This window comes from Peromyscus californicus, unplaced genomic scaffold (assembly GCF_007827085.1).
Source record: "Peromyscus californicus insignis strain IS unplaced genomic scaffold, ASM782708v3 Scaffold_4__1_contigs__length_199733344, whole genome shotgun sequence".
Classification (NCBI taxonomy): Eukaryota; Metazoa; Chordata; class Mammalia; order Rodentia; family Cricetidae; genus Peromyscus; species Peromyscus californicus.
This window is the reverse complement of record NW_026294562.1, coordinates 67,825,554-67,852,605: the sequence shown is the minus strand read 5'-3', so window position 1 is coordinate 67,852,605 and position 27,052 is coordinate 67,825,554. Positions and strand designations below refer to the sequence as shown.

Here is a 27,052-nt window from a genome sequence, read left to right as displayed (position 1 = left end):
AAGAGAAGCTCCACATTCTTGATCCATCCTACCCACTCCTTATGAGCCCTAGGTAGAACAACATGGCTTATGCTTAGCATCCTTCAGGAAACCCCAACAGCTTTTAAAACCAAATCTCTGACCCCTCCCATGAGCCTCTGAAAGGACAGGCTCTGCTTTCCCTCAAATTACACCCATTGCCTCAAGCTGTAGAGTGGACACTTAGGACTGAGTGCTCTTCCTCCTGAGCCCTCCTAGATTCCTCCTTTCCTCCCCCCACTCTCATCCCTCCATCAATCCCCACCACTGGGCTTTCACATTCAAGACCCCTTATTCTCCATAGAGAAAACTGCTGACTCTTCCTTATCTCTGAAAACAGGGGCCATTTGGGGGTTTTCATCCCAGGGTCTCCTGGAAATAATAAGGTAAATTCAGTGTGTGCCTCCCTGAGTATGGCCCTGGGCTAAGAATGGCTTTTATGTTGTTATGGGGAGCCCACCAGAGAAAACCACTCAGACACAGTTTATAGCCTTTTTTGAAAGTTTTTATCCCAGCTGGGTAGGACTACACACAGATATTTGGGACCCAAGTATAGCTCTGAGCTTTTAGAGCAAGGGACTTTTTTTAAAAAACAACTTGACTGGTGGGTTGGGGATTTAGCTCAGTGGTAGAGTGCTTGCCTAACAAGTGCAAGGCCCTGGGTTTGGTCCTCAGCTCTGAAAAAACAAACAAACAAACAAACAAAAAAACTGACTGAGCCAATTTATTGAAATAGTTGACTTAGGCATCTGCAATATTTACTTCATCCTCCACTCCTGGCTCAATACTGATGGAAGTAATCTGTTTAACCATCTCAGAAGGAGTCAATGAATCACTCGTGGATTCTCATATTGGAAACCATCCCACGTCTTGGAACCTTCACCACAAGGTGTTTTTCTCATAGTGATTCTCAGTGTCTCGGTAGACATGCGCATCTATCCTTTCAGATTCTTTTCCTTTGAGCCTCTGATCAAGTCAGCACACACCTTCTCCAGTAACTTCATGTGAGTGTGATTCAAATTTAGTGAATTGCCATCTCGAGTTCCACAGGCATCTTTCTGGTATCTTAAAAAGCTATGGCTGTGGCATGGCTTCCTGACAGACTTGTTCCTCAGCAGGAGCAAGCAGGGATGAGTCAGGACCTGAACAGACTGAACAGAGGTCCGCTCCATGTACCACCAGTCTCAGAAAAGTGAGTAAGTGACTTTCAAAGACAAAAACTACATCCTGTTATCTCACTTAAAAGCTACAGGGGAAGGCTTTGTGCAAGCAATCAGTTTAACAGAAGCTAAGTGGTTAGATGGAGAGGGGAGGTTTGCACAAGCAGGCAGTTTAACAAAAGCCAAGATAAGCTAGCTGGGGCATCTTAACCTCAGGTTCCTAGAATAGAATTGGGTAATTTTTTACAGGGCTTCCCATCAAGGAAATCAAATTCATGAATGTAAGATGAAGGAACATTGTCTTACCCCATCACAATGTTCCAAAGCTTTTGTGGGAAACAAAACAAAACCTAAAACAAAGCAGACTTTAAGAGGGAGGGAGAGAAGTGAGAAGGGAGGCTTGGAAAAGCCTAAAATATCTACTCCCTTGCCCTTTGCAGAAGCTTTGTTGACCTCTGACCCAGAGGCAGGCCTGGTGACTTAGTCAGCATTACTATTACTGTGATGAAACACCATGGCCAAAGCTCCTTGGGGAGGGAAGGGTTTGTTTGGCTTACCCTTCCACATTACAGTTCAACATCACAGTCAGAAACTCAAGCAGGGCAGGAACCTGGAGGCAAGAGCTGATGGAGAGGCCATGGAGGGATTCTGCCTACTGGCTTGCTCCCCTGGCTTGGTCAGCCTGCTTTCTTATAGAATCTAGGACCACCAGCCAGGGATGGCACCACCAACAATGGGCTGGGCCCTCCTCCATCAATCACTAATTAAGAAAATGCCCTACAGGCCTGCCCCACAGGTGTTTTCTCAGTGGAGGCTCCCTCCTCTCCAATGACTCTAGCTTGTGTCAAGTTGACATAAAGACATCAGCATGCCTGACAAGTAACAGGTACTCAGTAAACACAATCAGGGAAAACCCTCCCAGTTGTCAGGAGGAGGAGGAGGCTGTCCTTCCTGGTGAGAAGTGGTTTTTAGTTCTGATGCGATCTGGTATGTTCAGGGCAATTTGGCCACAGGGCTCTTGAGTGGTTTCTGATTCTGGGAAGGATGACTGAAGTTTCTGAAAGCTGACCCTGAAGCAGTCTGCTAGTATTAAGAGAAGGGACACCAAAGAGTACATTTCAGGTAAAAATATTAAAATTTTCATTAAAAATTGCCAGAGGTTTAATATTAAATCTTATATCTTTGGGGAGATGTATGTTTTTTTTTCCTTTCCAGAGAGTTCCCAGGATACAGCCATTCTTTCATGGGCACAAAGACAAAGGGGAGAGCTAATGAATTTCCGTACGATTTAATTCAGTAATAGCAGGTCTCCTTTATGAAGTATGTTATATATATCCCATTATCCTGTAATAAACCTTTATGAACTCACACTGTTTTCCAAAACACATGTATCACCAACTCCAGAGCTAACATAAGCCTTGTGTTGAAAGGTTATATTCCTGAGAAATTAAAGTGAGTCCCGTAGTGAAATAATTTGGCATTTCAGGAACCATTTCTTCTGCACATTGAATGTCAAGGAAAGCAGGAGACGGTCTCTAATTAATGTTCAAGAGCCAGGAACAGAACAGACTCATTCTCACCTAAGTCCAGTGTTTGAGGCTGATTAGTCAGATAAACAGGTCCACCGAGTAATAAATATTCTGTCGCCTTGTCTGTTTTCTTTTCCTAGAGAAAGGCAATCTCCAGTACTGCCTTTAACAAAATAGATGGAGGTGCTTAGGCTTATTTCCTGGGCCTTTTGGCCATGCTTTGTGACCTATGGTTTGACTCAGATGAAAAGCTAAACAAGAATTGTGAGTATTCCAGGTGATGGAGACATACAAAAGCTTGGAGTCAAGAGGAAGGAGCACAGGTTGTAGGGCCAGGGCTGAAGTAGGAGGAGGTTGACAGATCAGCAGGGGCAGGTCCTGTGTGTGTGTGTGTGTGTGTGTGTGTGTGTGTGTGTGTGTGTGTGTGTTCATGGGGGGGCATGAGAACACCTTCAGAACAAATTAGCAAGCAAAAGAATAGACACTTGTGCTGTCCAAGTAGCTGGCCTCAGAAGGAGAAGATTGCTTGGAAATGTTTGTGGACACTTGTGTTCGGAAATGTGGGTGTGAGAGATGACCCTGTGGTAGGGGACATGGTTTCCTTCATAAGCTTCCAGAGTTCTTTGCCCACATAAAGACAGGTGCTTGCTTTACAGGGATTCTGTAATCATGGAGAGAGGATCTACACACACTGGACAATATCTACCACTTGTTTGGGATGTAGTACCTGTTAGCGATTTATTCTGCAGCATCTGACATCTCCAAACTCCAAAGCAAACTCCAAAGAGTTTGCTTTAATCTTCTCATATCCACAAAACCAATGTGTTTATTACATACAAATCAGCTACTTGAGCCTTAAAAACGATTGCTAGAGCACACACCCCATTGTCAACGTGATTTTCCATAAGGGGCTGTTGAAGGCAGAGTCTGAATGGATTGTCCTTGGCTAGTTAGCCACAAAGACTCCAAGCCAGGACCAACATAACTTCAGCTTGTGTGCCCTTTTAATTAACTACAGGTCTGCTCAAATAGTGTGACCCCTAGATATTGCAAAACATCCCTCTCCTCCCAAGCTTGTGCCTGATACATATCAAAACTACCCAAAGAAAAGGCTCTTGGCATCAAGATCCTCCCAGAGGCCAGCAGGTTCCATTCACTGGAGTGTTTTTTACAGATTTTTGTTTATACCTACATCATATATGCTTATATATTCACACTTAGTATTTACATACAATATTTAATAATAACCGGATATTCAAATTAATTTTATCTTCAAAAGAAACAGGAGAGAGGAAAATCTTAAGAGCCAGAAACAAGAGATGGCAGATGAAATCTACATACATGTTGGCAGGCAGGTACTGCACCTGCGAAGTGTGCTCTCTGACAAGATGGAATTATTAACTACGTTAGGTCCTGTAAACTGAGAAACTTATCCAGGATCTCATTTGTGCTGTTCACCAATCACAGCTATGAAAACCCAGACATGGACACCTCCTTGGAGTTGAGTGTATGGAGATTCCTACCCCAATCATTGTCTGCCTGCCTCTCCATCACAGTGTGATCTCATCTGCTTCATGTTCAGGGCTGGGTCAGTCACACAGCATCACATAGCCCTCTAGCTGGACAGTGAGAAGAAACACTCGGAGTGTCACTAATGGACCAGAGGACCACTGTGACCTTAGGCGTGCTGAAAAACTAAGATTGCAGCTTCTTTGTCCAGAAATGGCCTACCCTCACACCTTTCCCCAGTGACACCCTGCTGGCTTTAAAGTGACCTGCCAGAGAGCTGAAAGAGGACAGAGCTGCTGGCACTTGTGAAATCCCCAGCCCTTTGATCACAAGAAGAGAACCTTTTGGAGAGATGTTGCTTCTAGATGCAAAACTTCCTGTTGATTGTTGCCAGTGAAGTGCGTAAGAAAATGCCAATGAAAACACAAACACTGTGACTACCCAGCTGTCAGGAAGATCATACATATTCTGAAGCAAAATTTTCTAAAGATTGTATTTAAAAAAAAAAAGGATCATAAATGTACATGTAAATAAAATCCCTGAAACCTTACAAGTTCAAAAACAAAGCATGATTGATTGTCAAAAATAGCAAATAACAGAAGCTTGAAAGCCAGGAGCAATAACGAAAAGGTGATAAAGAGATTCCGCACAAGAAAGTAGTTTTCTCCCAGCAAAGGAAAAGGAAAAGGAAAGGTGTATTGTCTTTATGTACAATCTATTCCTTTTTGTAGTAGTGTTCTTACCCCAGTTCTGTGTTGTATGGTGTTCACACGGCTTCTCCTACTCAGTTCTCACTGTGTGTCTTTAACCTCCAACTTTCACTGCTTTGGGGAATCAAAATAAATATCTTACAATATGCTATGGCTGGTTGTTGAACTGTATTCAATATTTATTTTATTTTTAAGTGTGTATGTATGTGTGTCTGTGTATGAGTACATGCATATGAATGCAGGTGCCCATAGAGGCCAGAAGGGGGTGCCAAATCCTCTGGAACTGGAGTTAGAGGTGGTTGTGAGTCTCTCAAATTGGGCACTGGAATTTAAATTTAGGTCCTCTACAAAAGCAGTAAGTACACACTCTTTACCAATTTGTTATCTCTTCAGCCCCAGGTTCCTGAATTTTAAACCTTTTTTGTTTTTGTTTTGTTGTTTGTTTGTTTATTTTGTGCTGAGGTTCAAACTCAAGGTCTTAAACATGCTGGGCCAGTGCTACTATTTAATTATCTGCTCAATCCTGTATTATCTTTTTGGTTTTGCGATTGTTGTTGTTTTAGACAGGGTCTCATGTATCTCAGGCCACCCTGAAACTCTTTATGTAGCTGAAACTGACCTTGAATTTCTGATCCTTGTATCTCTGTTTCCTGAGTGTTGGGGTTCCAGGTATGTGCCACCATGGCTGATTTATGAAGTACCGGAATTGGACCTGGGACTTTCTGTGTCCTAGGCAAACATTCTGCCAACTGAGCCTTATCCTAAGCCCCCAGGCTGTCTTTTAACAAGATTTTCAGTTTGTCTGCTTTTTATGATTATATTGATGTATTAAAAATTATTTTTTTGATCAAGGCTGGATAGATGACTCAGAAGTTATGAGCACTTATAGCACATTTATGGGGACCAGAATTCAGACGCCAGCACCCATGTCATGTCAGGGGTTCTCAGATACTGATAATTCTAGGTCCAAGAGTCCAACACCCTCTTTTGGCTTCTGAGGGTTCCTGTACATATGTGTACATATACTTACACTGACACACACACATGCACATAAATTAAATAAAATATTTTTTAAGTTTAGGAGATTGTTATTTTATTATTTTAAAAATTTGTCTAAAAAACCAAAAATTTTAGTTAAAAAAACAAAGCTTGTCATAGCTGTTAATTTTTCATATTTTTACTCTACTCTCTTTCTCTGTCTCTTTTTCTCTGTCTTGCTCTCTCTCTCTCTTTCTGTGTATGTGTGTGTGTGTGTGTGTGTGTATTCTGATATCCCATTTTATTTCTCCTTGGTATCTTTGAAGTCACACTGACAGTGTTTTGGTTGGCATCACTGTCTGCAGCCTTCTGCAATTGTTTTTCCATGATTACTTTAAGGGTTGCAACATGTACCTCAAATTCATATCCAGCTGTTAATTTGAGTAAATACTGGATGACTTCAGGTGAAATGCAAGAAGCTGGTGCAGTACCATTTTCTTTGCCCCCCTGCACATCTCTTGTGACGTTGCTGTCTAGCAAATCTTGCCCATGGATGTGAAAAACCCATAATCACAGTGCTGTGATATTAACTTTACTAAATCATGTGTTTTTAAAATTGTTTTTGACTTACTTATTTTGTGCATGAGTGTTTTACCTGCATGTGTGTATGTATGTATGTATGTATGTATGTATGTATGTATGTGCACCTCATGCCTGCCCGATGCCTTCAGAGATCATCATAACAAGACATTGGGTTTCCAAGAACTGGAACTAAGGATGGTTGTGAGCCAGCACGTGGGTGCTGGGAACTAAATCCTGTGTAAAAGCAGCAAATATCCTCAACCACTAAGCCAACCAACTCTCCAGCCCCAAAGTCATGTGCTTCTTAAGTAAAGAGAAACCATAGAAAACGTCATTTCAAATGTACAAACATGTCTGGCATTTCTAGTCACCGTGAACAGTCTGAAGTGTCTACGCTGGTCCCTTTAGCCTGGAGGGCTGGCCGCATCATTGCTTTGCTGCACATCTTCAGGGCTGTGCCCGGCAGTGACTTCTCCCAGGTTCTACTTATCTGAACAAGTTCAATCTTGCCTTCATTTGTGGAAGAGAGTGCCACTGTGATTGGATTGCTGAACTCACAGGATTCGAAGGGTGTTTTTTGTTGTTGTTATTTGCTTTGTTTTATTGAACGACTTGAAAAGTTGTTCAGAAGTCAGCTGTTAATGCCAGTCTCCCTCTGTGTAAAGCGGTTTGTGCTTTCAGAATTGTTGCCCTTATATTTTTTAATTACAGTTATTTATTTATACGGTGGCGTGTGCCAGATTGTGTTTGGAGGCTAGAGAACAACTCCAGGGTCGGGGGGAGTTCTCCCCTTCTATGCTGGTGCCAGGGATCAAAATCAGGTCATCAGGCTTGAGGACAAGTCACCTTTACCTGCTGAGCCACCTCATCGGCCCAAGATTATTAGTTTATCTTTGGTTCCCAAACACCTGACTATGGTGTGTTCGAGAGTCATTTTCTTTAGACCACTTAAGTTTGTTGAGGTCCTAGAGTCTCTAACATTTCCCCCACATTTAAATCATTTCTTCTAATAAATATTTTCCCTGCCTCTTTCTTACCTTCCCTGGAATTCCAGTGTGCCTATGTTAGGCCACTTTATGTGGTCCACAGGACTCGGAAACTTTATTTTTCTTGGATGTATTTTTCTCTCTTTCTCAGAGAAGGGCTTGCTTATTGATCTGTTGTCACATCTACTGAGGATTCTGATATTTCTAAAGTGCAGCTGTACCCAGTTAGGTGATTTTTATTCTAGCATTGAGCTGTTTACACGAAAATTTTTATATCGTTTGCACTTCTCTGTCACACTCTCCATTCAAGTGAGGTGTATTTTACCCATTATTTAGATGTATTTTCTTTGAACTCTTTCAACATATATATCACTGTAGCATTGAAAGACCAGTCAGCTGAGGCCAACAGAGGGCCCAACTCAGTAAGGTTCTGTTAGCTTCTTTTCTTCTGGAATACGGGCATGATGGCCTGTTTCTTAACAAGTTTAGTGATAACTGATGATGCTGTAAACCATATGCATGCATGTGGTCATGAACTGGATCCTGCCGTGTTCTTCTGAGGTCTATTGAGCATGTCTAGATTGCAACTGCATGCTCTGTCTCCCCATCGGAGTCAGCTCTGAGACCCACTCTTCTTGTAGCAGACAGCTGTGGGATCTGCTCTCCCCATGCCAGGCAGTTAGTTGTGAGAGCCACACAGATGCCTTCTCTGCTTTGGTGGTCAGATAAGGCTCTGAGCAGAGGTGAGGTTCTCACTCTTGTTTTCTCTGACCCCTGAGACTCAGCTCCTCTGTGGGTGCTGGGCTGGCTTTGAGCTCCATGCTCTGGTATTTGGGGCCCATTCAAATTCAGCTTTCTCCTCTCCTCCTCATGGGGAATGCTGATCTTGGTCCACATAGCTTGTCCATGAAGAGCTCCTTTCTCTCTGCCCTCTGGCTGCTTTTTGTGGGTCCCGGATGGGTCTCCCCCATTACCTATGCTCTGGGTTGTTGTCAGAGGTTGGGACTTCCTCCCTGAATTTCATGCTCACCCTCCTGGAGTGCTCACAAAGTCATGATTTTTGTTTCCTTATGAACCTCTGAGTTCTGAGGGCTCATCTCTAAGAGGGAAATCACCACTGTTCCAACAGCTACTACATTTAGTGGCGGGGACCTTGGTGTCAGTCTGCACCCCACACTGAAGGGCCAGAGGCTCACGATGCTATCCTTTCCCTTTGCAGGCATGAAGCTGAGGGCCTCTGCCTCCTGTGTGCTTTCTGGTGAATTCAGAGTCAGTTGTTTTATTTCAACCGAACTTTGCAGTTGCTTCTGCATGAGCTCACATGACCTCTCCTCTGCCAGGTACAGAGTGTTTGCATACCCTCCGGCATTCGCACATTGCAGTCCCCACCCCAGTGTGTTGGGATGAAGAGCTGGGTCTTGGGGAGCAGTTAGCCACGAGGGCAGCTGCCTTGATGGTCTTATCACTTGTGTTCAGCTTTCCGTCACTGACGATCGACCTGACCTAAGCAACCTGAGGGAAGGATTTACTTTGCTCACAATGTCAGAGGTTGGAGTCCCTCAAAGTGGGGAAGGATCAGCAGAGCTGAGCAGCTGGAAGCATGGCTGCAAAGAAGGAGAGGGGATTTCTCCTTTGACTCTCTTTATTCCACCAGGACTATGGAGATGGTGCTGCTCACATGAAGAGAAGGTCTTCCCCCCACTTAGCCCTCCTGGGAATGCCTATGTGGACATACCCAGAGATGTCCATTACTAATTTCTTAGGCACTTCTCAAACCAGGGAAGTTGGCAATCAAAATTAACTATCACAAGCCCGTATTGAAGAAAAGAAAGCCTCATCTTTGCCTCTTTTCGCCTCCGAGGACATTGCAGAGACACAGCCATCTGTGACTCAGGAGGGGGGTTCTCACCAGAGCACAATCTCAGAATTCCAGCCTCTAGAACTGGAGAAGTAAATCCTGTTGTTTAATTCCCTTGGTATCTGCTTTCTGTAACAGAATCGATTCTGAAATCTTAAGAGGGTTTTCTGAAAATTTATGTATATGTATATGTATATATATTTATATATATATATAGTATGTGAGCGCGCACGCGCGCGCGCGCGTGTGTGTGTGTGTGTGTGTGTGTGTGTGTGTGTGTGTTCCTAAGTATATAAATGCAACCTGCTCAGGCTGTATAATGTCACTTTTATATATGTGTGTATGTATATGTGTGGGGTTAAGAATGAGGGGACTGGAGAGATGGCTCAACAGTTAAGAGCGCTGGCTGCTCTTCCAGAGACCTGAGTTCAACTCCCAGCACTCACATCAGGCCACTCACAACCACCTGTAACTCCAGTTACAGGGGATCCAACACCCTCGTCTGGCCTCCACAAGCACTACGTGTGGTGTATAGATGCATTCAGACAAAACGCTCATACCTACAACATAGAAATAAGTAAGTTTTTCTTTTAATTACAAGTCTATTGCATTATATAAGAGAGTCTGCCTTCTTCTTCACATACTGGAAGGAACTGACTGGATGTTATTCATGCAAACACACAGTCAGTGATGGCTAACAAGGCGCCAGAGGAGGTAAAGAAGGAGATGGATTTACAGTCACCTAGACTGGACTAAAGTTAAATATATCTAGTAAGTCACTCGATCAATTACACATGTAGGAATATTCATTGACTTCTTGTTGTGTTTGTCTCTATGTGAATGATAAGGTGTTGGCAGTCACTGAAAACCTCTGGTGTTATTATTCTCCTGTCTACTTTTCCCTCATATTTCCTGAAATTTACATTTTATGCACGTTAAGGTTAATGTATATTTTATGCACAATAGTACTAGTATTCGTTTATATTATTTGATATATAAAGGCCTGTGACAGTTATGGCCTCATCTTTCAATGAACCTTCATTGTTGTAAAAGACTCCTCAGTCACTCTTTTCAATGATAAACTTTTCATTAGATTTTTCTGACCTTTAACCTGATTTCAATTGTTTAAAACTAGTTTCTGTGTTCCTTTCCCGGCACAAAAGTATCAAGAAGTCAAGAGTTTTGCTGTAAGTTTTCAAAGGCTTATGGCAGGATGGCCATCACTCATGTCCTCCTCAGCTCCTCCTTCCCAAGGCTGGAATGCATGCCTGCTCAGCACAGACCCAGCACATGGGTATCCCAGCATCTCTGCACATCTCAGGTTCACGTGGCCACTCTTCTTTTTCCCCATAGACATTCATATTTAAGACTTGGGCCTTCCCATGAGCCAAGTATAGATTCATGATAAGATGCCACAAAAGTCTCCAGTAATTCTGTGAGGAAAATTGTTGTCATCAATAGTGGTCCCAATAAAGGACTAGGACTTGGGAACCAATTTTCCTAAGGACATAGATTCTTTTAAGTTATTTTATATGCTATAGGCCAGTGAGGCCATGCATTGTACCAGGAAAAGTTAGAGTCAGAAGTGGGATATGACTATGAACTTCAATCTTTTTTCCCCATATATCTATATTTGAAACAACTCCCCACCTCTCTCCCACGCAGTTTCCCAAATCATGGCTTTGACTGCTATGGAGGTCTGACAGGAAACCTCCTCATCAGAGCATTGAGTGCTTATGAACTAATTCTGGTTCCATCAGTTTGGACCACAGTACCAGGATATGTGAGCATCAAGCTGTTGGGTGGGCCACAAGAATCCCTTGGTACACTGTGAGTTCCTGGCTTACATCTATAGTCCCTAGAACTGCTTGTGGAACATTCCTGCAAGCATCCTACTGTCCATCTTGTGTGGCTCCTCAGACATGTGTTTGGTGGCCTTCCCTGTGACTGGCTTCTTTAGAGCAAGGTCAAACTGTGTTCCCCATTGCATTTCCAGCAACTGGCCCAGCCTCGACTCTTGGCATCTGCTGGCTCAGTTCTCAAATACAGTGTTATGCCCAGATTTCGGGGGCCTTCAAAAGACCACCACAGAGACCAAATCCCATAAGTAAAAGCAAAGAGCCTTTATTTTCAAGCTTGGAGCTTAGACTCTCTGTCCGAGGCAACAGCGAGAGCAGAGAGCCCCTAGCCCAGGCAGGGTGGGGTTTTTATCATAGCAGAGGTTGGGGTGAGGGGATTTCCAGGGTCCAGGACCCTGGCTGACATTTGTCTAGGGGTATAGAGAATGTTTGGAATGCCATGTATTTCCTCTTAGATGCAGGCCCCCCTGGGTGGGGTCAGCTTATGGCTTTTCCTGGTGTTGCCTGCCAGAAGTTGTATCTAGGCTTCTAAGCCTGTCATGGCAGCTGTGTGGTCAAGCTGTTTTGCCCTCCCCCCACACTCCACAGCAGCAGATCCACAGCTGGGAGTTGGGGTGGAGCGAGTGTGAACTTCTTCAAACCTGTACTCTTCCAGATCACCCGTCCATCCTAAATCTAAACAACAGCCAACAGTCAGAGAGAGGACAGACCTTGAGTCCTTTTACATGTACAGACAGGGAATAAAGAGATGCCTCAGCAGTTAAGAGCGCTTTCTGCTCCTCCAAACGGACTCTAATGGGTTCCCAGCACCCTCACAATCACCTGTAACTCCAGCTCTGGCCTCCACGGGCACCCACACTCCTCTCTCTCTCTCTCTCTCTCTCTCTCTCTCTCTCTCTCTCTCTCTCTCTCACACACACACACACACACACACACACACACACACACACACACACACACACAGAGAGGTGGGGAGAAATCATTATATTGTACAAGCAGAAATATCAACAACCACATTTTTTTTTTAAATAAGAAGGGTGCTGTTGGCAGGTCTAAGGGTGAAGATGTCTCCTCTTTGAAGGGCTAAATGTACCTCTCAACTCCGTGTCACTCCATCTTTGGGTTGAAGTTCTGAATTGATATTACTTATTGATCATTTTGGCTATTACCTTTCTACAATAAGGTTCATTTCTTCAGCAAATCCTCTAACAAAAGATCATCTGGAATGTACCAAAATCTTAAACATGAGACAGGTCTTACGTGTTTTAAGAACTTTTAACATTCCAACCTCCCCCCCAAGATACACTCTTTTTAAAGTGATCTAGTAACATTATCTGATAGGTTAAAACCTGATGGGAAGTTCACAGGTTCTCAACCTGTGGGTTACAACCCATTTCACTAATCTCTATCTTCAAAAACATTTGTGTTACAACTCATTACAGCAGCAAATCACAGTTATGAAGTAGCTACAAAAATAATTTTATGGTTGGAGGTCACCACAATATGAGGAACTGTATTAAAGGGTTGCAGCATTAGGAAGGTCGGGAACCGCTGGTTCAAACTGACTTTTGTTCAATTGATTTCTCCTCATTTTGCTATGGCTGCCCATTTTCTTGAACTAGAAAGGATTGCACACACAACTGTGGCTTGCCTGTACTGTGTCGGTCACTCTGTCATTTCTGTGGCCTGAAGATTCCTTTGGAGGCACACAAGGCAGCCTTAAAGACTGCCAGAGCCTTCCTTTATGAGGCTGGGGAACCAGGACCCTGTCTAAAGGGCAGGCCAGAACCCAAATCTTCAGTCATGCTCTACTGCTGCCTGGGTGGGTTCCATGGTCCTTAAGCACTCCACAGGAGTTGGCCCAAGCTGACATCAGTAAGTCTAACTCACCATGTGTGCTGCTCTCGGGACTCACCCTGAACCCAGCACTCCAGTGCTCCCTTACGGAAAAAAGACAAAGGAAGCAGTGGGGTCCTCAGATTACAAACAGACCTTCCTCCCATGCCAACACTACGCCTCTGGACTTCCCAGCCCCCACAACTGGAAGAGAGAAAATTCTCTCTTTCTAGATTGTCCATTCTGTTATAGCAACAGAAACAAAGAGACATAAAACCCAGCAAAGGACAGAGCCTGAGCTCTGTAGACAGCGGGAGAGCCTTAAGGACACAGCTTTTCCTGCTATTGGGAATTCCTGGTGGGGAATGACCTAACCTCACCATGACACATTCCCTGAAAGTCCGGAGAGAAAGGTTCCCTCAAGCCTGCTTGTTCCCAGCTGCGAAGGAGTCAGGGTTCTAGAAACTCCTTTCTCTTACTTCTTCAGTTAGAGACATGGAACCTCACTGGTTTCTCTCTAGATGAGAGGCATGAAGCATGAAGTCAGAATCATCCTGTCTGCAGAACTACGGCAGGAGTGTGTCAGCCCACCAAGCAGGCTTTGCCTTGTCCTCAAACCCCCAAGGGAGTTAGGTTGGGAATGCACACTGATACTGTTCAGTGGGTCTTCTAACTCTCAGGAGCCAGGAAATAGGACTGGAATGGACAGCTCTGTCTGCACACGACATTGGTTGAGGTAAGACTGTCTTGATGCCTAGTTTTTCATTCTCCTGGTTCACCAGTCAGAGGCTTCAAGTGGAAGTGAAGACCAGTTGTCCCAGATTGTTTTCCTATGTTGTGATAAAACCCCAAAGCTACCCAGGGAGGAACGGATTTCCTGACGTCATGGAGGGAGAAACTGAGGCAGAGATGATGGAGGAATGCTGTTTACTGGCCTGCTCTTCAAAGCTTGCTCAGCTACCTTTCTTACACAACCCAGGCCTCCTGCCTAGGAATGTCACTGTTCACAGAGGGCTATTCCCTCCACACACACCAATCAATGTCCCCCCAACTTGCCTATAGGCCAGTCTGATAGAGGCAATTCTTCAGTTGAGGTTTCCTCTCTTCCCAGCTGTGTCAAGATAACAACCAACATTAGCCATCACGATCACCTTGGTAATCTCTCCTCTCTATCGTCATCTATAAGATCACTGTATGGGTTAGCAGTGTGCCTGATTTAAAAGCAACAACAACAAAACACAGAAATCTGCCTATCTTGTCACCCTGTATAAACATAGTGACCTCATGTGAGAAATGATTTTTTTTCCTGTCAAAAGTGATTAGCTTGACAAGGGCCCATGTTTCCTGAACTCTCTCCTTCCCACTCCCCTTGGCACCAATTAGCCAATAGTGTCAGATTATGCAGCCAAGCTCCCACCAATGGGATGAGATGTGGCTACCACCTAAGTCAGGGATAAGAGACAATGACCATCTTGGCCACGGGTGCTTGCTCACTTGGCTGGGGTCCTGGCACACACACTCCTTTTGCAAAAAGAAATGGCCTTGTTGGGTTACTTTTGCTCTGTGTGTTCCTTTGTGCAACACCAAAACTTTCCCCAATACTTGACAAAGTTCTGGTCAGTGAACTATGATTTGAAGTTTTTTGATAAGGCTCTAACACAAAACTGGAAAGGATGGGTACATTCAGATCGTCTGTGGCTTTGCCTTTGTACCCTTGGTTTGTCGTCTTCCTGCTTCCTGAAAAGCAGATATGGTGGTTGGAACTCTTGAGTCATTTTTTTTGACAGCTTGAGGATGAGAACGACCCTCCAAGAATGGCAGAGCATGAAAATGGAAGGAAACTGGGACCCTGAAGGTTGATGGAACCTTCATACCAGATCTCTTGGCATCTTCTAGACTTTTAGAGACAATAATGTTCGACTTAGTCTACTCTAGCACACAGAGCCTGGCACTGCTGCATCCAAGAAAAGGTGCCCCTCTCTACTTCCATGTTAGTATCAGGGTGGCTCACTGTCCACAGAACGGTGATTCTCACTTGTGGAACTGTGCTGGGATGCTGGAGGTTTGGTGCTGAGTGGTGACTGTCCGCTGGCATGTGGGTTGGGTTTGCACCCAGACTTGTGCAGGCAGAGCAAAGGTGATGACGTCACTGCATTAAGCCTGGCCTGAGAGATGCTCCTTAGACGTGGGGTGTGAAGGGGTGCAAGAAGGAGGGAAAGAAAGCCATGCAACTGTAAAGGAAAGCTCCCCCAAAGCATCCGCACCTCAAACTGAGACCTTCTTCGAGGCCGATTGGCTGATTAAAACTTCAATAACTGTGGGGAATTTGGGGTGTTTCAGGTCCCGAGTCTAATTACAAAGTCTTGGGCCATCTTTAGACCCCTAAAGAGCCATTTTTTTTTTTGCCCACCTCTTTGTTAGACCAAACATCCTGTGATGAGCGGATAAAAACCTTGTGGAGTGTATTAGCACAACTGTATGTAATCTCTACCAACCAAAGGCTAAGAGTGGTCGGGTACCATGTGAGGCCCACAGTCATGCTGTAACTGCCTACTTAATACTTTACATGTTCTGTTACTTTAAATGATTCATGAAGCTGCTTCCACACAGAATTTAGGGAAACAGATGTGTTCCCAGGCCACAGTCATTCGTATTTGGTTCCATCTTATTAAGCTCTCTTATTCCCTTTGAGGTGAGAGTTGTGTTTGTGTGAGGACAGAAGGGAGGTGGAGGGGAAAGACTGTCCTTACCCACAAGGTACATGGTTCGAATCCTGCCTATGTACTGTGCAGCAGTTCCCTATGAGCTGATGCATGCCCTCGCTGGGGAGGCTCACAAATAGCACAAGAAAGTCATAAGATGAGTAAGCCCTTCCTTGACATTGTGTAAACTGTGTAGCAGTGCTCAGGGAGAGATTCTGTCCTGAAGCTGCCTACAAGCTTCAGGAGCAGTCACCAGTCCTTGGGTGGACCCTTCAGTGATACTCCCATACTCAGTCATCCAAACTCCTAGAAGTAGCCCCAATAAATTCATTGGCTCAAGCTAGAATTGGATGCGTCATTTCCCACTGGTGTGAACAGAAACGGATCCCTCAGGAAAAGGGTCACCCACATGACACCAACCACACATGGGAGGCTAGGGGAAAGAGTCTGGCCATTTAGAATTCTTGGGAGACAGTCTAACTAGCAATTTGCACACAACCAGAGTAAAGTACCTGTTGCCCATCAGGCTCCTGCCCCAGTGTTTACCTACAAAGCAGACAGTATTTACTGATGCTTTCAACTGAAACGTGATGCCCATGGGCTTGACTCTGGTCTTTGAAGTACTCCAGCTTTCTGTTTTTCAAATTTATCGACTTGCTTTTGCAGCTCAGCCTTTTCTACCAGATCTGGAAGGTGCAGAGGAAACCCTTGCTCTTGGGGAGAAGCTCCAGGGTCTCCATAAGTCATTTGGTACTGGACAGCTTCCTTCCCAGGAGCATTTGACACCCAGTGAAAGACTTTGGCTTTTTCTAGGAGTCTCATTCCAGATCCCTAGTGTGAAAAAGATGACAGGAGGCCAAAGAATGTTCATCGTTTACATTCTTGCCCTAAAAAGACTTGAACTTCAGAGCTCAGTAGATGGCCTACTAAGAGCACTTGTGAAAGCACGGGGCTGTGAGTTTGAATCTCCACATGTGTCTGTAACACTCTCATGGGAAACAGAGATAGGTGGATCCCAGGAAGTCTCTGGGTAGTCAGCCTATCCCAAGCAGCAAGTTCAGGTTCAATGAGAGACTCTCCTTCCCTGCTTCAAGGAAATAAGGCAGAGGATAATAGAGCAGACACCCAATGCTGGAGAGAGAGAGAGAGAGAGAGACAGCGAGGGAGTGCGCTGAGTTCTGGAACTATGCAGGTCTGTGTTAAAGACAGAGGTGTGAATAGGTAGGAGGGGTGAGGTGAGGGGGGCTTCTCAAAGGAATCAGGTGGCTCTGTCTTCAAGAGTACAGCAGGAGAGTTGGAGAAATGGCTCAAAGGTTAAGAGTGCTGGCTGCTCTTCCAGAGGACCCAGCTTCAAATCCCAGCACCCACATTATGGTTCACGACCATCTATATATAACTCAAGTTCCAGGGGATCTGCTCTCCAAGGCCTCCAGGCACACATGTGATACACAGACATATGTGCAAACAAAGCACCGATACACAGAAAATAAAAACACAAAGAAAGCCACTGAGCCTCTCCATTGAGAATCGTACCCAGGGTACCACTGTGTTTCCCTCCACTCTGCTCCAGGGTGGGAGATGTAGGGAACACAGGCCCCTGGCCTGCAGCTGGCAATCTACAGCCTCATCCGCCCTGCTGTCTCCAGTCCTGGGATGAAGGATGCCAGGGCTTTCCTGGAGTCCTTCTGCAGCTTCTGTGGCCTGGAGTGAGGTAGCCTGAACAGGTGCTGCAGTTCCAGAACACATCTGCTGCTGCCCTATCTTGTTTCGTTTTATTCAGAGTTGATCGTGGCAGGGAAATTGGTGCCATTCCTCAGAAGACAAACATAGCCTCAGGAAATTTGTGACTTTAGGGGTTTAGCCCAAAAGCCAGAGTCAAACTCCAATGGCTGAGAGGAATTGTTTGTTCTAGATACTTGGCAACCACCCCAGAAATGGCGGGGGGTGAGTTTAGGAACACAATAGGAAACTGACTTGGAAACCAATGCTCCATCCATTAGGCAATGTGTCCTGAATCCAAATTCAAACAGTAAGAGTTTGCTGTTGCCTCTTTCCTCAGAGAGGCAGGGGAAAATGCAGGAGGAAGAAAAACACATAAGCCATATTCTAGGGCTGAAAACACCACCCTACCTGGATCCACCCAGGCTACTTACTTGGGCCACTGGGGTAGTGTCTCAGTCCAGCATAGCACAACTTCCCCTTCTGCATGTGGAACATCAAGGAGATGGAAGTACCTACACTTTGGCCCCTGCTCCCATTGGACACAGGCACTGTGGACTTGAAGGCAGGATAAAGGGTTTCCAGTCTCATCCAATCAAACAAGCATGAAGGTCTTAAGTATTGTTTGATCACTTGGTGTGGAAATCACCCTTGATGGGACAGGGAACAGGCGACTTGATATGAAAACTCCACCTGCTCCTGAAATGTAGAAACTTCCGCTGTCACATCTGACTACCAGACACACCAAGCCATATGGTTGATTTGCCTGGAGAGTATCATACTGAAAAAGAAGTAGTGCCCGAGCCCACTCCAACACTGGCATGCAGTGACCCTCTGCACCGCCACCAATCGGGGAAGGAGCACCACTCAAATACTTCTCCAGGTGGAACCACCAGCACATCTTATAAGGCGTGGCTTAGCAGCTGCCTCCTCTGGGACCCTGCCTGAATTCCAGTGTGATTGGCTGCCTTGGAAAGTCCTTGGTGCTCAGGTTGGTCATGTAGCATTTTCCTGTTAGGCTCCCATCTCCTTTAAGATATGAATTAAGACATGTCTATAACTTTGCAAGGAGTGAAGCCACCAAGCACTCAACACACCATGACATCATGCTCCTGATGTCACATACCATGAGGTCATACTCTGTGCAGTAGCTCATCTTCACAAAAGCACATAATAGCTGAAATTTTGAATAAAACGTTTCTAGTATGGAAAAGGGATCCAGTGTCTTTCTCAAGGTCGCAAGAACCCAGCAGAACCTATACTATATTCAAGCTTAGACTGTACCCAGCTGCAGGCCACAGCCTCTTGTGAATGACTACAAAGGTCTTCTCAGACTGGAGTTGGTCATCTATTTACCCGAAGCAGCTTCCTTTGTCCCCTGGCTGTCTCCTGCTTCCCCGTATCCTCCACCTCTGCATCCTCGGGCAGAGGACTTGTGACAGGCTCTGGTTTTTCTAAAGGCTGACTCCATCTAAGATGTGTGTCAAATGGCTCCTTGTTTTCTTGGACCCAATGCATACCTCTTGAAGGGAGAATGCCCTGGCTTTGTGAGCCTGCCTAGCTGCCAAGCCAGCCTCGGCGTAGGCTTTGGACTAACTAATGCTTTTTTTTTTTTTTGCCAAAATTTCCAAGTGAGCCCTTGTGAATCTAAGATCTGTGCTAGCTGTGAGTTCCTAGCTGGGATTCACAGCTGCCATCGGTGAGAGTGTTCTAGTTTGCTTTTCTGTTGCTGTGATAAAACAATGACTGAAAGCCACTTGGGGGAACAAAGTGTCTATTTGACTTACAGGTGATAGCCCATCTTAGGGGAGCTGTGGCGTGAACTCAAGGTAGAAACTTAAGCAGAGACCACAGAGGAATGCTGCTTTCTGGCTTCTTCCTCTAGCCTGCTCAGCTAGCAGAGACCACAGAGGAATGCTGCTTTCTGGCTAGCTCAGCTAGCTACCTCTCTTATACAGCCTGGGCCTACCCGCCTTGGGACAGCATCATCTACAGTGGGCTGGGCCCACCTACATACTTAGCAATCAGTAATGCCCTACAGACACGCCCATCGCCGATCTGAAGGAGGCAATTCCTCAATTAAGATCTCCTCTTCCAGGTAGGTCTAGGTTTGTGTCGAATTGACAAAAGCTAACTATGACACTGGCACACCAGTCTCCAGACACTGGGGGAAAGAATTCCAGCAAAACAAAGGTGATATCACAAAGTGGGACAGAGCATCTCATTGCCATGGTAACAGCTGCTGAGCTTCCAACACAGCCTGTAGCCCTGGTAAACACCAGTATGTCATCTCATTTTTAATGAGAAATAGTAGCATCCCACTAATTCTGTGTGGAGAGTTCTGACCTGACACGAAGGCAGGTCAGCAGGATGTCATCAATTCAGCGCAGGGTTTCTCTGGACATCAGACTGCTAAGCTATGCAAAATCATAGACTGCCTTGAACATCGCTGGAGTTGGAGTTTCTGTAAACATCTCCCTTTTCTGCCCCTGATGCTGAGCACTCCTAGGATGGAGCTAAGTGGTCTACATAGTCACAAGGACATGATCTTGAAATCAAACATAGACCCAGTTTCTTTCTTGTGAGTTTAAAGGCATGTTGTGTTTACAGTAAATACTGCCTATACATAGGTAAGAATAACACAGGACACCTGTCTCCTCTGACATTCTCAACAGCTGGGACAACTGTCACTGTTGACTGTCAATAGAGTGGATCAAAACAAGTGGGAGCTTCGCAAGGTCACCCCAGGTAGATGTCACCAGGACTTCAGTTTCCAGGGATTGCCAGCTCTCATGTCTTCTCATCTTCTGGTAACCACAGATCCTGAGTCTCCACCTATCTGTGCAGCCAGGTGTGCAGTCAAACCCTCTGTGGACAGTCTCTTCCCCATCGCTCACCACCCGCCCAACCCTGAGCTTCAGCATGCTCTTACTGTTTCTCTGTGTTGCAAAGGTCATCCTAGTAAAAAGCCTATTCTCCTTCCAGTAAGAATGCCATCTTCTCTATCTATTTTAATCTAAGCAGCAATGCCACATGCTGCCCTTGATAAATTTTCTGGGGTTGATGGATTGCTGGAGACATTTCTAGCATTGCACCCATTTGGTCTCTGTCTGTGCCTCCCTCTTCTGCATACTCTTCTTCTTCTTCTTTTTTTTTAAAGGTTTATTTATTATGTATAGTGTTCTGCCTGCATGTATCCCTGCAGGCCATAAGAGGGCACCAGATCTCATTACAGATGGTTGTGAGCCACCATGTGGTTGCTGGGAATTGAACTCAGGACCTCTGGAAGAGCAGCTGATGCTCTTAACCTTTGAGCCATCTCTCCAGCCCCCTGCATACTCTTCTTATTAAGCAGTGCTCACTCTCTTGAGCCCAAGTTTGGGGGCCTGAGATTGTTCATCCTGGGTGTGCCTCCTTTCAAAATGGGACCTTAGGTTTTTCACAAGATCCTGTGCTTTATGATTGATGCTGTAGGAGAGCTGAGAGCTCACTGGTTGTAATCTGAAACTAGGAGCACACTGGGGATACTAGATGCTCCAGGAGAGGGTGCAAACAAATGGAATCCTTACACACCACTAGTGAAAATGTCAATGAGTGTAATCACTATGGAAATCACTGTGGAGGATTTTCAGAAGAAAAACTAACACTGGATCTCCCATGTGACCCAGCAACAGTACCCCTGGGTATTCATCCCAAAGACTCCACACTGACATGTCACAGAGACACTTGTACAGCAGTGTTTACTGTGGCGCTCTTCACCATAGCTAAGGAATAGAGACAACCTAGGCATCCAACAAGAGAGGAAGGAGTAAGGAAAGTGTGGTGTATACATCATGGAACTGTTTCTAGTCATCATGAAGAACAAAGTTAGGTCATTCATAGGAAAATGGATGCAACGTCAAGTAAATTAAGTCCATCTCAAAAGGTCAAATAACTGATTTTCTGTCATTTGTAGTTCCTGGGTGTCACATAGATACACGAAAGTGTACATGAATATATAACATGAATGCAAAGTAAAACTGTCTAAGTCAACATGGGGGACTAGTGGGGGCAAGGAGGGGCAAAAAAGGGAAATGCGAGGAGGTATAATGGGGCTCAATGTGCAGTATACACATACACGAAAGCTTTAGCATTAATTTAAAAATGCCATAAAAAGGAAATAGGGGTGGTGGGTGGCTCCGTGGATATACTGTTTGCCTCTCAAGAGTGGCAGCCAGAGTTTGGATCCCCAGTTTAGATCCATGTTACAACCAGACTGGCATCCCACCTGTAATCCTAGCACTCTAGAAAAGTGAAGAGATCCCTGGGGTAAGCTGGGTAGCTAGATTAACTAAATCAGAGACCTCCAGGGTCAAGAGAGAGATTGTGCCTCAGTATATACAGTAGAGAGCAATTGAGGAAGATAACCGACATCAACCTCTGACCTCCACATGCATATGCGCAGACTTGCGTTGTGTAATACACATGTGTGCCCACACTCATGCAATGTGCACACATACACGCACACCCCCACATGCCCACATCAGGTGATATTTTTAAAGAAGAAGAAGAAATAAGCATCCTTCTTCTGTGGTGTAACTGACCTGCTCTTCTCACAGAAGGGGAGTTTTAAGTGAAGAAGCAGAGAAGAACAAAGAAGAGAGACACTTCCTCCCCAGTGTACAGCCCTTGTGAAGGATCCATCTGTCACCTTTATTGGAACTTCACCCATCCTCTGCCTGCCCCAAGCCTAACCCAAGCAGCAATGCTGTTTTACAAAGAAAGATGAAAACCGCCCCCACTGCCCTTTCACATTCGTGTGAAATTACTGTGGTGACCTGGTACAGTCTAAGGCCAGCAAAGCAGAGGCACCGCCAACCTCCAATTAGCTGTGTCTGTCAATGACTCATCCCACAGAAGTGTGAGACCTGTGCACTGAGCAAGCTGGCTTCTCCAGCTGCCTAACAGAGTCCTACTCTGAGATGCAGCTCATCTGATTCTTTATATTACAATCACAGCAATCGACAAAGACCTAGAGCTGCCAGGCTGGTGTGCAAAGAAGACAGTCTTAGAAAAAGAGCTCAGAGGTGTCCCATTCCATCCCAGATGTGAGTCTGCAGCTCTGATGTGGGGAAATGGTGATGACCATGACTCCAGGAAGGTGTGTGTATCGGGTCCCCTCTCTGAATCCCAGCACTGAGGTCATGTTTCTAACTGTAGTCGCAGACTGAGACAGAGTTACCTTTGACGGTGGGGATTTGTGCCTGTGACCACTCACCTCCCTGAAGACTAGGAGGGCAAACAAACTCCTTTCTGTAAGTGCCCCAGCTGCCACGGCCTCATGAACCACTATCTCATCATGATTCATATGTCAATCACATGGAAGGCTGTGGCTCATATGCCTCATGCCTGCTCCTGCAGAGAGCTTCAAATCTTCATGCTTAGTACTCACTCAGCCTGGAAATTTTTCTCTCCTGCACCAATTAGTTCCCACTCATACCTCAATACCTCTTATAAATAAATATCTCTCTTCCCTAAAGTCTCCCGTGACCCCAAGCCCAGCCAGGCTAGCACCTTTGTTTCTACTACTGTCATGCCACTTACCCAATAGAACTATGGCTGCACAGCCACTACCTGCTTCCCTCTACTGGACAGCAAGCCTCAGAGAGGGCAATTCCTCTCCGTGGTGTCATTTGCCTTTATAGAGGTTCATGCTCAGTTACTAATGTTTGCGCCAATATGCTAAGACGGACCTTCCAGTTACATTACCACCTCCTGTGTTCATGGTGAGAGAAGGGGCTCTCTCTTCTGGAGATGAATGGGCAGAAGATATTTCTCCCATTTTGCTCCAAGGTATCATGGCAGCTCCTACAGGCTCCATGGGTTTTCCAGACAGAAAGAAGCTTCATGGCTTCCCTATCTATCTGTAGAACAGGAATGTTTAGCAGAAGCCTCCTAGTGACTTCTCTGAGTCAGAATGAGCACCTTCCCTTCCCAAAGCTGATGGGAAGACATGAGTTCTAATAGAATGCCATGAAACTGTAGAGAAGAGGCAGCTTGTCCAGTGTCAGAGACTTGGTGGTGGTGATCTTTGTTTGGCCTGTGCAATGTACAGAGCCCTCTCCAGACAAACCACACCACCCAAAGCACGCAACTCAGGCTGCCATTCATGGTATGAGAGAGATCACCATGATGCCTGCTCTGGAAGTCAATGAGGCCACTCTAGCAGCCCTCAGAATTCACCTCTTCAGGGAGATAATTCAGGTCTTAATGCTAAGTTCTAGCGGTGTCCAGTCATTACCAGCTTGCTTATCCTGACAGTTGGAGGCTGTGTTATGAGCTCCTAAGACCACTGTGCAGCAGGAGACAGGTGTAAGTTCTCAGAGAGGTCATGTGCAGGGCATGTCATCCTGGTCCTCTGGCTCTATAGAGTAGATGGCGTTGTATCACGATTTCCTCAGTAGTCTAGACAGGGTATCTAGCCTCTTTTCCTCTCTGAGCCACATTGAATGAATTGTCTTGGGCAACACATTAACCAGGATGTGCAGCCAGGAGCCCATAGGCTGTGCAAGCTTATGTATGTTTACTTTGGGAGACACCATTCTCATCTACAGAGTTCATACTCCAGGACCACACAATAGAGTAACAACAACAACAACAAAAATCATTCCCCCGCCCCACACAAATCTTACAGTGTTTTAAGCATGTTTATGATTTTGTGGTAAGTCACTTTTGTGGCTACTCTGGCCATCAGAAGCTGCAGACCACAGGTCGGACACCCCTGGCTAGAATAATCTGAAGAGGTCCATACAATAAGAGCAAACAAAAGAATAGAGCAAGTTCCCGTGTGATTAAATTATTACAAATAACTGCAAGCCTCTTTGTTTTCTACTTTGGTCCAGTTCTGGAGGACTCAACAGAGAAAGGTTTCAACTGTGAAACAGTTTCGGCCACGCATCCCTCCCTCCCTTTCCTGTGGAGTCCACTTTCCTGGGGTTCACTCAACCTGCCCGCCCTTTAATTTCAGGTTTGTACAATGAGAGAAAAAGAAACAAGTAGATGATTCAAATTCTCTTGGCTCTCGAAACACACACTGTGTGTCTGTCCACCCATAAATGATGGTAGCAAAGTTCTCTAATGTGATATGGGTCCCCTGTGGGGACTCAGCTCCTCTAAAAGGAGAAAATAGGACTGCCTCCTGGTAAGTGACATAAAATGTAAGTTTAAAGCCAGGCTCCCCTTGCCCAGGACCTGGACTCTCAGATGTCTACTTAGCAGTACCTCCCCCACAAGCAAGAGATTTGAGTCCAAACATCAGAGGTTACTCAACAGGAACAGAGGTGTGGTGACTTGGGGAGGTGTGGTGGTATTGTGTTCCCCAAAATATTGTATACCCTAATAAATTTATCTGGGGTCAGAGAACAGAACAGTCACTAGATATAGAGGCCAGAAAATGGTGGCACACATGCCTTTAATCCTATCACTTGGGAGGCAGAGATCCATCCGGATCTCTGTGAGTTTAAAGCCACACTGGAAACAGCCAGGCATGGTGACTCACGCCTTTAATCCCAGAAAGTGAGCCTTTAATCCCAGGAAGTGATGGCAGAAAGCAGAAAGATATATAAGGCGTGAAAACCAGGAAGCCTGGTTAAACTTTTAGGCTTTTGAGCAGCAGTTCAGCTGAGACCCATTTGGATGAGGACACAGAGGCTTCCAGTCTTCAGAAACAGGATCAGGTGAGGAACTGGCGAGGTAAGGTAGCTGTGACTTGTTCTGCTTCTCTGATATTCCAGCATTCACCCCAATAACTGGCCTCAGGTTTGATTTTATTAATAAGACCATTTAAGATTCATGCTACAGGGAAGAGTGTGAGGGGTGTTTCTGTTCAGAATTACCAGCATTCCTTAAACTACAGAAAAAGTGAGAAGGAAGGACAAGAAGTCAACAAGCTATTATTCAACCAAAAACCCTGGCAGCATTTGTCATAATAAAGTGGGGAGCACCAGAGGAGGTGACGAATCACCCCATTAGTACATAGTCACACTGAGAGACAACAGCCATGTTTCTGCTATGTGAGTCTCCTCAGAATTTGCACGCTTGGCCAGCCACTCCAGGCAAGAGGCTCTTCTCTGAAAAGTGGCCTGAGTCCCTGGGAGACAGACAACAGAAAAGGTTTAGCGTGCTTAAGCTTCTCAGAGCAAAACGCACTCCATCTCTCCAGAAGATTGACTCTGTCAACTTCGCAGGGACTTAAAGGAGGGATTCCCAAGGCTCCAAGGGCTCTGATCTGCTGTGTGGCTCACTGAATGCTGGCCACAGAAACAGGATTGCTGAGAATCTCTGTATTTAGGCTCCCTGATGTCTTGCTTTCCTCCTGACTAACATTTCAGATTTTTTTCTTATCTCCTACACTAACTCCGAAACTGTGAGCGTCTCAGGGGCAGGAAGAAAGTGTATAATTTTTTTTTTCATTCATTCTGTGTCAAACATCAATTGAGCAACCACCTTGGAGCCTGGGCCTGAGCTTCTGGCCGGTACTTATGTCAATGTTACCGCTCTCTGACATTGACCTCCAAGCCTGATTATCCAAGTGCTGCTGTTCACGAACTCCTCCAACAGCTTTCCCTAAGCCACACCGCAGCAGGATCATACTGCCAGGCATGAGAACTCAGTCTAGAAAATCTTGCCCATGTGGCACAGGATGAGCCTCCACCACAAAAGCTGCAGAGGACAAGCTCATACTGGGAGCTTTAGCTGATTCATTTCCTGACAACCAGAATCTTGACTTGAAGGGCCACACAGAGGACCACTTTTGTAAAGACGTCAGACTGCTGGTAGTGGTGTTCTGAGACAGGGTATCACTATGCCCTGGCTGGCCTGGCCTTAAGCCCACAACGAAGTCAACAAGCAGGCTCCTGCCTCAGTCTCCCAATGCTAAAATTATAGATATGAGCCACCATGCCTGGCCTCACCTCAACCTCTCTCTCTCTCTCTCTCTCTCTCTCTCTCTCTCTCTCTCTCTCTCGCTCTCGCTCTCGCTCTCGCTCTCGCTCTCACTCTGTGTGTGTGTGTGTGTGTGTGTATGTATGTGTGTGTGTGATACACATATACCAGTATGTAAACATGGGCACATGTGGTGTCCAGAGGATAATCTCCAGGATCAGTCCTTGCCTTCTGCCTAGTCCAAATGCAAGGTCCTTTGTTGTCTGTTTTCCAGATGCCATCAGCTTCCGGGAATTCTCCATCTTCTCCTCCCATCTCCCTATGTGAGCCCCAGTATTACAGAACTCACAATATCCTTCTGGCTTTATGAGGGTTCTGACACAAGTGCTTTTCTGCCCTGAGCCCTCTCTGCAGTCCCCAAAGTTTCTTTTTTAAGGACTTCATAATGATGACAATGATTTGTCGACAATGGCTGGATTCTAGACTGCTCTAACAGAGGGTCATATTTCTTTCATTGCACCCAACAGCAAGATGGCATGGTTGGATGCAAGGGGCCATGAAGCTGGCTTTCTGTAGTCTTCTCATGGAGAGCCATGCTCACCCTGCCCAGAGCCTGGGAAACAGGGAAGCTGTCTTCTCAGCTGCTCATACCCCATCCATCACTTCAACCTTTGCCAGCATGTT

General features: G+C 45.4%; 1 pseudogene; it reads right to left on the bottom strand.

Moving 5' to 3' along the window:
• Positions 1–759: 759 nt before the first annotated feature.
• On the bottom strand, positions 760–26,075 carry LOC128123825 (40S ribosomal protein S20-like; annotated as a pseudogene).
• Between the last annotated feature and the right edge of the window lie 977 nt (positions 26,076–27,052).